Below are 14,397 nucleotides of genomic sequence, written 5' to 3'. Positions count from 1 at the left end.
CAACCAAACCATTACCAGACCATGACATTTGAGGGTTACACACTTTTTTTTATTTTACTGTAATTTTTATTGAAAAGTTTGCATACTTACAAATTGAAACAACAATAAAAACAGCGCAAATGTCACAAGGGCCAGGGCCCATTAACAACCAAAGCTATACAACCAATCATATTAGCAAGTGATTAGATCCGGACAGGCCAGTACAGTGACAGCAACGGTCCACTGACCTCCAAGACCAAAATGATCGGCAGCCATTAGAGAAAATAACGAGAACCAATGAGAGCACATCTAAACGGCAGCTAATATAGGACAAGGTCCAAGGCCACAAACAAGGGAAGGGAGGGGAGCACACACCGGGGAAAGCACAAGACCAACAAAAGTGACAGTACAACACACATCGAGGTAGATAGGAAAGATTGAAAGGAGAGAGAGAGAGAGGAAAGAGCAAGAGAAAAGAGAGTATCAAGGTGGTTGTCTATCAGAGAAACGGTCCAGGGCTCCCAGACCAAGTGAAACAAAGGGACAGAGTTATTCAGGGAAGCTGTTAAAGATTCCAGAGAAGAAATCTCCTGTATAAGAGGTCAGATTCAGCAGGGGGGGAGAGTCCTCTTCCAGCATTTAGCAATGAGTGTTTTAGCAGCTAAGACTATGTGCAGAAAGAGCTTAAATAGCTTCTTAGACATCACGGGGTGAGAGGGCTGGAGAAGATAGACAAGAGGGTCGAGAGGGAACGACACTCCCAGTACATCAGACAGTAACCACCGCACTTTGTGCCAGGGGACAGGACCAAAATATGTGAAATACCATACCCAAACCAACCCCACAATGCCAGCATTGGGGGGGGGGGGATGTCAGGGTTCAGACTATTTAACAGCTCGGGTGTATGGTACCATCCCATAAGTAGTTTGTATTGAGTTTCCTTATGGGCCGTACAAATAGATGCCTTAGAGGCCCTCTCCCAGATAACCCTCCATTGAGGGAGAGTAATGGTAGTGTTTAGAGTATCTTCCCAACGACCCATATAACGATGCGACACCGGGACACCCACAGGAGGTTAGAGAAGTAAAGAGTAGATGTCAGAGAGAAGGCCCCTTGTCTAAGGCCCACCACGGCACAATCTCTCAAACCCAGTAGGCATAGAGACCACAGAGGAGCCAGTGATAGAAGACAGAAAATGTTGCAGCTGCAAATAATGAAAGTGTTCAGACGAGGGGAGATCCCAGTGATTGAGAAAAGGGAAGAAAGGAGCGAGAGAGAGGATCTACAACATCCGCCCAGCAGAAAAGGCCTCTAGACCCCGAGGGTTACAACTCTTATTTTCCACCTAAACTTCTCATTGACCCATGTGCTTACATATTTATTTTGTCATTAGCACAAAAACTGACTTTTATTAAGATATCTAACAGTTAAACGGTCATAATAAACAACTTCCCTCCATGTGATTCCTAACATATTTATAAATTACTTTTAACAAAAATGATTCCTTACAGCAGAAAAACAAATCTACAGTCTTGGCCACTGGGTGTCTCTCTTCTCTGCAATCTGTTCACTGTCAGTTGTTAGGGGAATTCTGTCTCTAGCAAGAGAGATAGACAAGAACAGAACACAGAAATTGTGGGTTGTGCTTGCTATGTGTTATGTGCAGCATAATTTCCCTGCACAGTGCCACCCTGTTGAGTCCAGGGTACTTTCACTACCAGTATGTCATGTCATAGCAAAGAGGAATAAGTAATGTGCCATGATTGGCTAGAGAAGCAAGGGAGGAAGTATCTAGTCCCACCCGTTAAAATGTATAGAATGAGAAACTGCTGTAAACCTGTGTACCATGGAGTGGCACAATAAGAGCAGTAAGAACACTAAAATCACTTTGTTACTACTCTGAAGGGTTATAAGCAATAAAAAGAGAAGAATGAAGATTTGCTAAATTATTATATTTGTAAAAACATTTAACTTGAGGGTCCTACAAGTTCAACTACTTTAGTTTAGATGGGAATTCCCCTTTAACCCCTTAATGGGGTAGTCCAGTGCTAAAAAACTTATCCCCTATCCTAAGGATAGGGGATAAATTTCAGATCACGGGGGGTCCGCTGGCCAGATAGCAGGTGTCGACCACCGCAGGAAGCGAGGGCCGACACCCCCCCTAAATACATCGCTATAGCAGAGCCGGAGTTGTCGAAGTTGTATTGAGGGGGCGTGTCAACCGCCGCTTCGTGCGGTGGTCAACACGCCCCCTTCCCGCGGACTGCATGGGCCCCGTACAGGAGATTGCGGGGGGCCCCAGCACTGGATATCTCCTTTAAGGACCAAGCCTATTTTGACCTTAAGGACAGAGCATTTTTTGCACATCTGACCACTATCACTATAAGCATTAATAACTGTGGGATGCTTTTACTTATGAATTTGATTCCAAGATTGTTTTTCCGTGACATATTCTACTTTATCATAGTGAAAAATTCAAAAATGTCATGAAAAATTTGAAAATGTTGCATTTTTCGAACTTTGAAGCTCCAAATAAATGATATATTGATTCGCATATACAATAGTTCTACTTCATGTTTGCATCATAAAATTGATGAGTTTTTACTTTTGGAAGACATCAGAGGGCTTCAAAGTTCAGCAGAAATTTTGAAATTTTTCACAAAATTTTCAAACTCACTATTTTTCAGGGACCAGTTTAGTTTTGAAGTGGATTTGAAGGGTCTTCATATTAGAAATACCCCATAAATGACCCCATTATAAAAACTTCATCCCTCAAAGTATTCAAAATGACATTCAGAATGTTTGTTAACCCTTTAGGTGTTTCACAGGAATAGCAGCAAAGTGAAGGAGGAAATTCTAAATCTCAATTTTTTACACTAACATGTTCTTGTAGACCCAATTTTTTAATTTTTACAAGGGATAAAAGGAGAAAATGCCCCCAAAATGTGTAACCCAATTTCTCTCGAGTAAGGAAATACCTCATATGTGAAAGTTAAGTGCTCTTTGGGTGCACTAGAGGGCTCAGAAGCGAAGGAGCGATAATGGGATTTTGGAGAGTGAATTCTCCAGAAATGGTTTTTAGGGGGCATGTCGCACTTAGGAAGCCCCTGTGGTTCCATAACAGCAAAAAAAAAAACACATGGCACGTAACAAGGGGTACAGTGAGCCTTAACACCCCACAGGTGTTTGACGACTTGTCGTTAAAGTCGGATGTGTAAATTAAATTTCTTTTCCTTTCACTAAAATGCAGTTTTTCTCCATTTACCATATTTACAAGAGGTAATAGGAGAAAATGCCCCCCCAAAATTTGTAACCCCATTCCTTCTGAGTACTGAAATATCCCAAATGTGGATGTCAAGTGCACTGCGGGTGAACTACAATGCTCAGAAGAGAAGGAGTCACATTTGGCTTTTTGAAAGCAAATTTTGCTGAAATGTGTTTTTTTTTTTTTTTTTTGAGGGGGGGGGGGGCATGTTGCATTTAGGAAGTCCCTATGGTTCCATAACAGCAACTAATAACTATAATAATAACTAATCTATATATATAAAACTCAACGTGTGTATGTGTGTGTGTGTGTGTATGTTCCAGCATCACGTCCAAACGGCTAAAGATATTAACATTAAACTTGGCCACATGTTACTTATATGTCAGCAACAAACATAGGATAGGTGATTTAACCCTTACTTACCCCCATTGGCCAGGGGGGGGGGTTATGTTTAAAGCCACATACAAGTCAATGGGAAATATATGTTGCTGCATAACTTCCAAATGGCTGGAGATATTTCGATAAAACTTGGTCGCATGTTACTTATATGTCCACTTAAAATATAGGATAGTTAATTTAACCCTTAACTACCCCCATTTGTGAGTGTCAGGGTTTTTGTTTAAAGTCCCATGCAAATCAATGGGAAATGTATGTTCTCACATAACTTCCGTACGGCTGGAGATATTTCAATACCTGATACACATATTATGGGTCGGGATAGGAGGACGGGATAGGAGGTCGGGATAGGAGGACAGGATAGGAGGATGGGATAGGAGGTCGTGATAGGAGGTCGAGATAGGAGGACGGGATATGAGGACGGGATAGGAGGACGGGATAGGAGGACGGGATAGGAAGACGGGATAGGAGGTCGAGATAGGAGGTTGGGATAGATGGACTGGATAGGAGGATGGGATAGGAGGTCGGGATAGGAGGTCGGGAAAGGAGGTCAGGATAGGAGGTCGAGATAGGAGGATGGGATAGGGGGACGGGATAGGAAGACGAGATAGGAGAACGGGATAGGTGGTCGGGATAGGAGGACGATATAGGAGGACGGGATAGGAGGTCGAGATAGGAGGACGAGATAGGAGGACCGGATAGGAGGTCGAGATAGGAGGTAGGGATAGGAGGTCGGGATAAGAGGTCAGGAAAGGAGGTCGAGATAGGAGGACGGGATAGGAGGACGGTATAGGAGGTCGAGATAGGAGGTCGAGATAGGAGGACGGGATAGGAGGTCGGGATAGGCGGTTGTGATAGGAGGTCGAGATAGGAGGACGGGATAGGAGGTCGGGATAGGAGGTCGGGATAGGAGGTCAGGATAGGAGGTCGAGATAGGAGGTCGAGATAGGAGGACGGGATAGGAGGACGGGATAGGAGTTCGGGATAGGAGGTCGGGATAGGAGGACGGGATAGGAGGATGGGATAGGAGGTCGGGATATAAGGACGGGATATGGGGTTGGGATATGACACCAACATATGAGGACGGGATATGAAGTCAAAAGCTTCCTCTGTTGATTTTCCTCCACAACAAGGATTAGGAAGGAAAAACCGGGCAACGCCGGGTACTCAGCTAGTAATATATAATAACTATTTTGGAAACTACACCCCTCAAGGCACATAACAAGGGGAACAGTGAGCCTTAAAGGGGTATTCCAGGAAAAAAACTTTTTTTTATATATCAACTGGCTCCAGAAAGTTAAACAGATTTGTAAATTACTTCTATTAAAAAATATCAATCCTTTCAGTACTTATGAGCTTCTGAAGTTAAGGTTGTTCTTTTCTGTCTAAGTGCTCTCTGATGACACGTGTCTCGGGAACCGCCCAGTTTAGAAGAAAATCCCCATAGCAAACCTCTTCTAAACTGGGCGGTTCCCGAGACACGTGTCATCAGAGAGCACTTAGACAGAAAAGAACAACCTTAACTTCAGAAGCTCATAAGTACTGGAAGGATTAAGATTTTTTAATAGAAGTAATTTACAAATCTGTTTCTGGAGCCAGTTAATATATATAAAAAAAGTTTTTTCCTGGATAACCCCTTTAACACCCCACAGGTGTTTGACGACTTTTCGTTAAAGTCGGATGTGTAAATAAAATAAAAAAATTCTCTAAAATGCAGGTTTTTTCCCCAAATTTACAATTTTTTACAAGAGGTTATAGGAGAAAATGCCCCCCAAAATTTGTAACCCCATTTTTTCTGAGTATGGAAATACCCCATGTGTGGATGTAAAGTGCTCTGCGGGCGAACTACAAAGCTCAGAAGAGAAGGAGCTTTTGGAGATGGAAGTCGGGGGCCATGTGCATTTTTCAAAGCCCCCATTCTATCAGAACAGTGAACCACCCCCCCCCCCCATATGTGACCCCATTTTGGAAACTACACCCCTCACGGAATGTAACAAGGGATGCAGTGAGCATTTACACCCCACTGGTGTTTGACAGACTTTTGGAACAGTGGGCTGTGCAAATTAACCCCTTATTACATTCTGTGAGGGGTGTAGTTTCCAAAATGGGGTCACATGTGGGGGGGGGTTCCCCTAATCTGGCACCATGGGGGCTTTGTAAATGCACATGGCCTTTAATTCCAGCCCAATTTTCTCTCCAAAAGCACTTGACGTCCACATATGGGGTATTTATATACTCAGAAGAAATGGGGGGCTTTTTCCCTATTACCCCTTGTGAAAATGAAAAATTTGGGATAACACCAGCATTTTAGTAAAAAAATTAAAAATTTTCCTTTTCAACGAAAATTCTTCAAACATCTGTTTTTTTTTGTGTTTGTGTCCGAACCTCCGTAAGGTTCGGACACAAACCACCTCAAATGTACATGGTGTTCTCATTCCTGAGCCTTGTTGTGCACCTGCAGAGCATTTTTACATCGACATATGGGGTATTTCTGTACTCAGGAGAAATTTGCGTTACAGATTTTGGGAGTCTTTTTTTCCTTTTACCTCTTGTGAAAATAAAGTATGGGGCAACACTAGCAATTTAGTTAAAATTTTTTTTTTTTTTTTTTTTTACAATAACATGCTGGGGTAGACCCCAACTTTACCTTTTCATAAGGAGAAAAAGCCCCCCAAAATTTGTTAGACAATTTCTCCCGAGTACGGAAATACCCCAAATGTGGCACTAAACTGTTGCCTTGAAATACGATAGGGCTCCAAAGTGAGAGAGCGCCATGCGCAAATTAGGGATTTGCATAAGGGTGGACATAAGGGTATTCTACGCCAGTAATTCCCAAACAGAGTGCCTCCAGCTGTTGCAAAACTCCCAGCATGCCTGGACAGTCAATGGCTGTCTGGCAGTACTGGGCGTTTTTGTTTTGCAACAGCTGGAGGCTCCGTTTTGGAAACAGTGTCATACTAGATTTTTATTGGGGGGGGAGGGAACTGTGTAGCGGTATGTGTATATGTAGTGTTTTACCCTTTATTTTGTGTTAGTGTAGTGTAGTGTAGCGTTTTTAGGGTATATTCACATGGACGGGGGTTCACAGCGAGTTTCTCGTTGGGAGTTTGAGCTGCAGAAAATTTGATGCATCTCAAACTTGCAGTGAGAAACTCGCTGTAAACCCCTGCCCGTGTGAATGTACCCCGTACATTCACATGGGGAGGGGGGGGGGGGGCAAACCTCCAGCTGTTGCAAAACTACAACTCTCAGCATGCAGTGACAGCAGAAGGGCATCCTGGGACTTGTAGTTATGTAACAGCTGGAGGCATACTACTACAACTTCCTGCATGCCCTTTGGCTGTCCGTGTTTGCTTGGGGTTGTAGTTGTGCAACAGCTGGAGGCACACTGGTTGCAAAACACTGAGAGTTTGTTACTCAACTCAGTGTTTCCCAACCCCTGTGCCTCCAGCTGTTGAAAAACTACAACTCCCAGCATGCCCACACAGCAGAAGGGCATGCTGGGAGTTGTAGTTTTGCAACAACTGTAGGAGAACAGTTTGGAGACCACTGTGTAGTGGTGTCCACACTGTAGCCCTTCAGATGTTGCAAAACTTCAACTCCAAGCATGCCCAGACTGCCCAGGCATGCTGGAAGTTGTAGTTCGGCAACATCTAAATGGCCAGATGTTACAGAACTACAACTCCCAGCATGCCTGGACTGTCTGGGCATGCTGAGAGTTGTAGTTTTGCAACATCTGGAAGAGCAAAGATTGGAGACCACTGTCCAGTGGTCTCCAAACTGTGGCCCTCCAGATGTTGCAAAACTACAACTCTCAGCATGCCCAGACAGCCAAACGGTCCGCCGCCACTGTCTCCTCCTTTTGCCTGCCGCTGCTGCCTCCTCCACATGCCTGCTGCCGGTCCCCGCTGCCTGCGTCGGTCCCAGGTATGTGCCGTTGGTCCCCGCAACTCTTGGGGTCATCTTCCCCCGCTCTGCCCGGACTTCTAGGGACAGGCAGAGCGGGAGATCTAAACTTTAACCCCCAAGTCAGCTGAGACACTGTGATTGGTCCACAGGGACCAATCACAGTGATCGCTGACCAGGACCATTCACAGATGGTCCTGGGGGGGGCTTGCAGAAGTTGTCTCCCACTGGTAACAGGGGGACTTCTGCCTGTTAACCCGTGCGATGCCGCGCATCGCCGGGTTAACTGAATGACTTATATAAACGTCATGATGCACGAACTACCAGCATAAAATGACGTTTATATAAGTCATTCTGCGGGAAGGGGTTAATAAAGAGGTGACATTTCAAGGATAATTATTAGTCCACAACAAGAAAAAAAGAATTTAATCCAATCCATGTCACAAACAAAATGCTTTAATAAGGGATTAGCAACATTTTTCATTAAAAATGTAATTACACATCACTTATCTTAATTAGTTTTCTTATTCTAATTTTCCTTATTTATTATTTTTAAATATTGAGTTCAGTAACAAACTTTTCAGTTTAATTTTAGTCAATGTACGTTTCAGGGTAATGTTACCAAAACTGCTTCATTTTTTATCTCACTACACACAGGGCCGCTAATATTCCACAAATGAGTAAGCTCTTCCTCCCTCTCTCAGAAGGAACTCCCAGCAGTAAAGGGGTCAGTGGTGAAGACTAAGGGAATCTGTTGGATTCTGCACCATTGTTTAGATAACATCAATCCAAATGTAACATAGAGGTTCAGAGACAGGAGAAACCAATATGGATGAATAAAAATTTAGAGAGGGTAATAAATAACAAAGAAAGTGAATTAAAAATTAAAAAGCTATAGAGAAAAAAAATTAATATGTAGAAAACAGATAAAAGCAGCAAAGGTAAAGACAGAAAGAATCATTGCTAAAGAGAATAAAACTAACTCCAAAATGTTATTCAATTATGTAAATCGTAAAAAGTAAAAATGAAAGTGTTGTCCCTTTAAAAAGTAATGAGGGAGAAATTATAGAACATGGTGAGGAAAAAGAGAGTGTATTAAACACTTTCTTCTCCACTGTATTCAGGAAAATGAAATGCCAGATGAAATACAGCGAGATATAATAAACTCCCCAGTACAGATCACCTGTCTAACCCAGGAAGAAGTACAGTGCCGCTTACAAAAACATCAAAATAGACAAATCACCAGGTCCAGATGGCATTCACCCCCATGTTCTAAGGGAAATAAGTAATGTAATTGACAGACTCCTAATCTAATATTTAAGTGACAGGATCTGTTCCCTATGACTGGCACATTGCAAATGTGGTGTTAATATTGGAAAAGGGGCCAAAAAGTGACTCTGGGAACTAGGCCTGTTAGAAAACCAACAAACAGATTACATACAACGGAGGTTAAACTAAGAGATGCCAGATTTTGGAATATCTCAATGAAAATAAATGTGTGACTCCATAAAACATGGGTTTATGAGTGATCAGTCATGTGAAACTAACCTGATCAGCTTTTATGAGGAGGTGAGCTCCAGACTGGACCTGGCTGAATTGCTGAATGTTTTATATCTTGATTTTTCCCAAGAATAAGATACTGTGCCACATAAAAGGTTGGTACATAAAATGAGAATGCTTGGGCTGGGGAAAAATATGTGTAAGTGGGTAAAGAGAGGGTGGTTATTAATGGTTAATAATGATACATACTCTGATTGGGTCATTGTTATTAGTGGGGGCCACAGGGGTCAGTTTTGGGTCCTATTCTTTTTAATATATTTATTAATGACCTTATAGAGGGATTGTATAGTAGCGTGTCAATGTTTGCAGATGATACTAAGCTCAGCAAAGTGGTTAACACAATAGGGGACAGTGCACTGTGTATAAAAGATAACACAATAGAGGACAGTGCACCGTATATAGTAAATAACACAACAGAGGACATTGCACTGTGTATATTACATAACACAAAAGAGGACAGTGCACTGTTTATAGTAGATAACGTGCATTGTGGGTAAATTGTTTGAAGGACTTATAAGGGATTACATACAGGAATACATAGGGGATAATTGTATTATAAGTGATAGACAGCATGGGTTTACTAAGGATAGAAGTTGTCAAACCAATCTAATTTGCTTTTATGAAGAGGTGAGTAGAAGCCTTGACAGAGGAATGGCTGTGGATATAGTGTTTCTGGATTTTGCTAAAGCATTTGATACTGTCCCTCATAGACGTCTGACAGGTAAGTTAAGGTCTTTGGGTTTGGAAATTTTAGTTTGTAACTGGATTGAACACTGGCTCATGGATCGTACCCAGAGAGTGGTGGTCAATGATTCGTACTCTGATTGGTCCCCGGTTATTAGTGGTGTACCCCAAGGTTCAGTACTGGGCCCGCTGTTGTTTAATTTATTTATTAATGATATAGAGGATGGTATTAACAGCTCTGTTTCTATCTTTGCAGATGACACCAAGCTTTGTAGCACGGTACAGTCTATAGAGGATGTGCATAAGTTACAAGATGACTTGGATAGACTAAGTGTCTGGGCATCCACTTGGCAAATGAGGTTCAATGTGGATAAATGTAAAGGTATGCATCTGGGTACTAATAACCTGCATGCATCGTATGTCTTAGGGGGGATTAAACTGGCAGAGTCACTGGTAGAGAAGGATCTGGGTGTACTTGTAGATCACAGACTACAGAATAGCATGCAATGTCAGGCTGCTGCTTCCAAAGCCGGCAGGATATTGTCATGTATCAAAAGAGGCATGGACTCAAGGGACAGGGACATAATACTCCCCCTTTATAAAGCATTGGTACGGCCTCACCTGGAATATGCTGTTCAGTTTTGGGCACCTGTCCATAAAAGGGACACTGCGGAGTTGGAAAGGGTGCAGAGACGCGCGACTAAACTAATATGGGGAATGGAACATCTTAGCTATGAGGAGCGATTAAAGGAGTTACAATTGTTTAGTCTTGAGAAGAGACGTTTAAGGGGGGATATGATAAACGTATATAAGTATATTAATGGCCCATACAAAAAATATGGAGAAAAACTGTTCCAGGTTAAACCCCCCCAAAGGACGAGGGGGCACTCCCTCCGTCTGGAGAAGAAAAAGTTTAGTCTCAAGGGGCGACACGCCTTCTTTACCATGAGAACTGTGAACTTATGGAACAGTCTACCTCAGGAACTGGTCACAGCAGGAACAATTAACAGCTTTAAAACAGGATTAGATACATTCCTGGAACAAAATAAGATTAATGCTTATGAAGAAATATAAAATCTCATCCCTTCCCCAATATCGCGCCACACCCCTACCCCTTAATTCCCTGGTTGAACTTGATGGACATATGTCTTTTTTCGACCGTACTAACTATGTAACTATGTAACTATGTAACTATGTAATAGAGGACAGTGCACTGTGTATAGTGGATAACAAAATGAAGGACAGTGCACTGTGTATAGTAAATAACACAATAGAGGACAGTGCACTGTGTATAGTGGATAACAAAATGAAGGACAGTGCACTGTGTATAGTAAATAACACAATAGAGGAGAGTGCACTGTTACAAATGGATCTGGATAGGTTGTAGGTTTGGGCGGGGAAGTGGCAGATGAGGAGCAACATAGATAAATGTAAGGTTATGCACATGGGGAGGAAAAATCCCAGCTGGGGTTGTGTACGACTGAAATGGTAAAGCAATTTTAGTCAACAGTAAATTTAGCTGTAGTGACCAGTGACAGGCAGCTGCTACCAAGAAAATTTAAATCATGGGGTGCATCTATAGGGGCATAGATGCCCACAACAAGGAAAAAATTCTACCACTGTACAAATCACTAGTCAGACCACACATGGAATACCGTGTACAGTACTGGGCACCAGTATACAAGAAAGATATAGTGGAGCTGGAGAGGGTTCAAAGACGGGCAACCAGAGTAATACGGGGAATGGGAGGACTACAGTACCCAGAAAGATTATCAGAATTAAGGTTATTTAGTTTAGAAAAAAGTCTTGAAGTGACCTGATAACAATGTATAAGTATATCAGGAAGCAGTACAGAGATCACTCCCATCCATGATCTATTTATACACAGGACTGTATCTGTAACTTGGGACAGAAGGTTTCTACGCCAGGAAAGAAGGTTTCTACACCAGCACAGATGGGGGTTCTTTACTGTAAGAGCAGTAAAACTATGGAACTCTCTGCCACAGGAGGTTTTTATGGTGAAAACAATAAAAAAAAAAAAAGGTCAAAAGGGGCCTGAATGCATTTCTGGAGAGTAATAACGTAACAGGTTATGGATACTATATCTAAAGGGACAGAACATTGATCCAGGAATTTACAGTATTTTGATGCCATATTTGGAGTCAGGAAGGAATATGACCTCCCCCGGATCAACACAGTAGGGACACAATAGGGATATAGATTGAACTTGATGCACTATGGTCTTTTTTCAATCTTATGAACTATATAACTATCTCCAACTACCTTGGTCATGGGGATTCTGGGTCTAATGTATCAATCTGGGCCTACATGCTCCTGTAATGTAGATTTGGTACTCATATAGGCAGTAGTAATGTAAACTTTTCCATTGCCATGAACTTTTAAACGACTTACTTTTTTTCACAACAGGAAAATACTGAACTTATTTAGCTCTTATTGCATTCCCTTTTTTGTATTTTATACTTTTTTTTTAAGTCAAAATATGCCTTCTCCATGGTCCACTGAGAACTTATTTCATGTTCTCCTGCAGTGGGTGATTTTTAGGTTAGGCTTTGAACACCTATAATCACTGTATCTCTTTGATGAGTTATGCTTTTGATCAGTATCTGGTTTATTCCTTAAATATACATACATATTAAAGAATGTTTTCACACTAAAGTGAGCTAAATGGCCATTAACAGCAAAATTCTTCAATCCGGAGCTTGTGGTCTCGCTTGTTAATATAGTGTAAAATTAATCTCACAAGGCTTGGGTTGGAATGCCGTCAAGCCTCCTTCACAAATGTCAGTTGTCTGGAATTGTTTACCTTCGGTGCGCACCAGAGGGAAACAGTACAGAACTGATCCCATTTATGTGAATAGGACAGTTCATATTCATCCGGAATCTCAAGTTGGACACTGGATGGTGAAACCCGCCGCATCTTGCCGCGTTCCCCTGTCTAACATGCACAATAATTAATGTCAGGTCCTAAGCAACCAATGGCAACTGATGCACGTCTGTCATCAGTTGCGGCATCAGTTGCTGCATTTTTCGACTGAGCCAGAAACTGTACCTATATAACTCTAACCTAACAAGAGGTTTTTACACAGTGTGGACTTAGCCTTAGCCAGGATATTTAGACACATGGCTAGGACAGTGAATTGTTGTATCCTTAAATAAATGAAGGAACAAAGAAAGGAAGGAAACTGTAGCTATGACTCTATATTTGGCCAATAACTAACCTTCAGATATAACAGTTATAAAAATGTTAACCACCAGAAAAGACCAATGAACATTTTTGAGTTTGCTATTCCTTTGAATATTTTTCTTTTATACTCTCCCTGCTTGTTCTCCACTACATTCAGCTTCTAGTTTTATCCCTTCCTTTTGGTTTTCTCTATGTCATCTTTCTGGTTTCCTTTTTCATTTTCCTCTGATTGGGTGATATCATTTATATTATATATAGTGATATATATTGTTAAAGGGGTACTCCCATGGAAAACTTTTTTTTTTAAATCAACTGGTGCCAGAATGTTAAACAGATTTTTAAATCACTTCTATTAAAAAAATCTTAATCCTTCCAGTACTTTTTAGGGGCTGTATACTAAAGAGGAATCCAAAAAAGAAATGCATTTCCTCTGATGTCATGACCACAGTGCTCTCTGCTGACCTCTGCTGTCCATTTTAGGAACTGTCCAGAGCAGCCTATGTTTGCTATGGGGATTTTCTCCAGCTCTGGACAGTTCCAAAAATGGACAGCAGAGGTCAGCAGAGAGCACTGTGGGCATGACATCAGAGGAAATGCATTTCTTTTTGGGATTTCTCTTTAGTATACAGCCCCTAAAAAGTACTGGAAGGATTAAGATTTTTTAATAGAAGTGATTTACAAATCTATTTAACTTTCTGGCACCAGCTGATTTAAAAAAAAAAAGAAAAAAAAAAAAGGTTTCCACGGGAGTACCCCTTTAAGCACAATCAGATTCATCCAGGAGCAGGGATTCCTGTCAAAAGAAAGGATTCTCTTATTTTGTATAAAACCGCGGTGTCCCTATCAGTTGAGAGGACGGCGGGAAGGCCCTAACCTGCCTCCTTGCTGTCCGACCGTTGGTCTGAAGCTCCATTCAGCCATGGCAGGCTGTAGCAATCGAGCACTGATCAATGCTATGCTATGGCATAGCATTAAGCAGTGTATGCAATCCAAGGATTGCATGTAATAGTCCTCTATGGGGACAAAAAATTTGTGTTAAAAAAGTTAATAAATGTGAATTAACCCCTTCCCAAATAAAAGTTGGAATCACTCCCCTTTTTCCATAAAAAATATATATATATATGTCAACAAAAATAAACAAACATATGTGGTATGTTAAATGTCCGAACTATAAAAATTGAATGTTACTTTAACTGCACGGTCAATGGCGTATACATAAAAAATACCAAAGTCCAGAATTGCGTATTTTTGGTTACTTTGTGTACCCTAAAAATATGTATAAAAAGTGATCAAAAAATCCCATAAAAAAAAAATTGTACAGATAAAAACTACAGAACAGGGCGCAAAAAATTAGCCCTCATTCATCCCTGTATACGGAAAAATAACAAAAGGGGTCAGGAGT

This window comes from Hyla sarda, chromosome 3 (assembly GCF_029499605.1).
Source record: "Hyla sarda isolate aHylSar1 chromosome 3, aHylSar1.hap1, whole genome shotgun sequence".
In the NCBI taxonomy this organism is placed as follows: Eukaryota; Metazoa; Chordata; class Amphibia; order Anura; family Hylidae; genus Hyla; species Hyla sarda.
Note: the sequence above shows the minus strand (reverse complement) of the source record.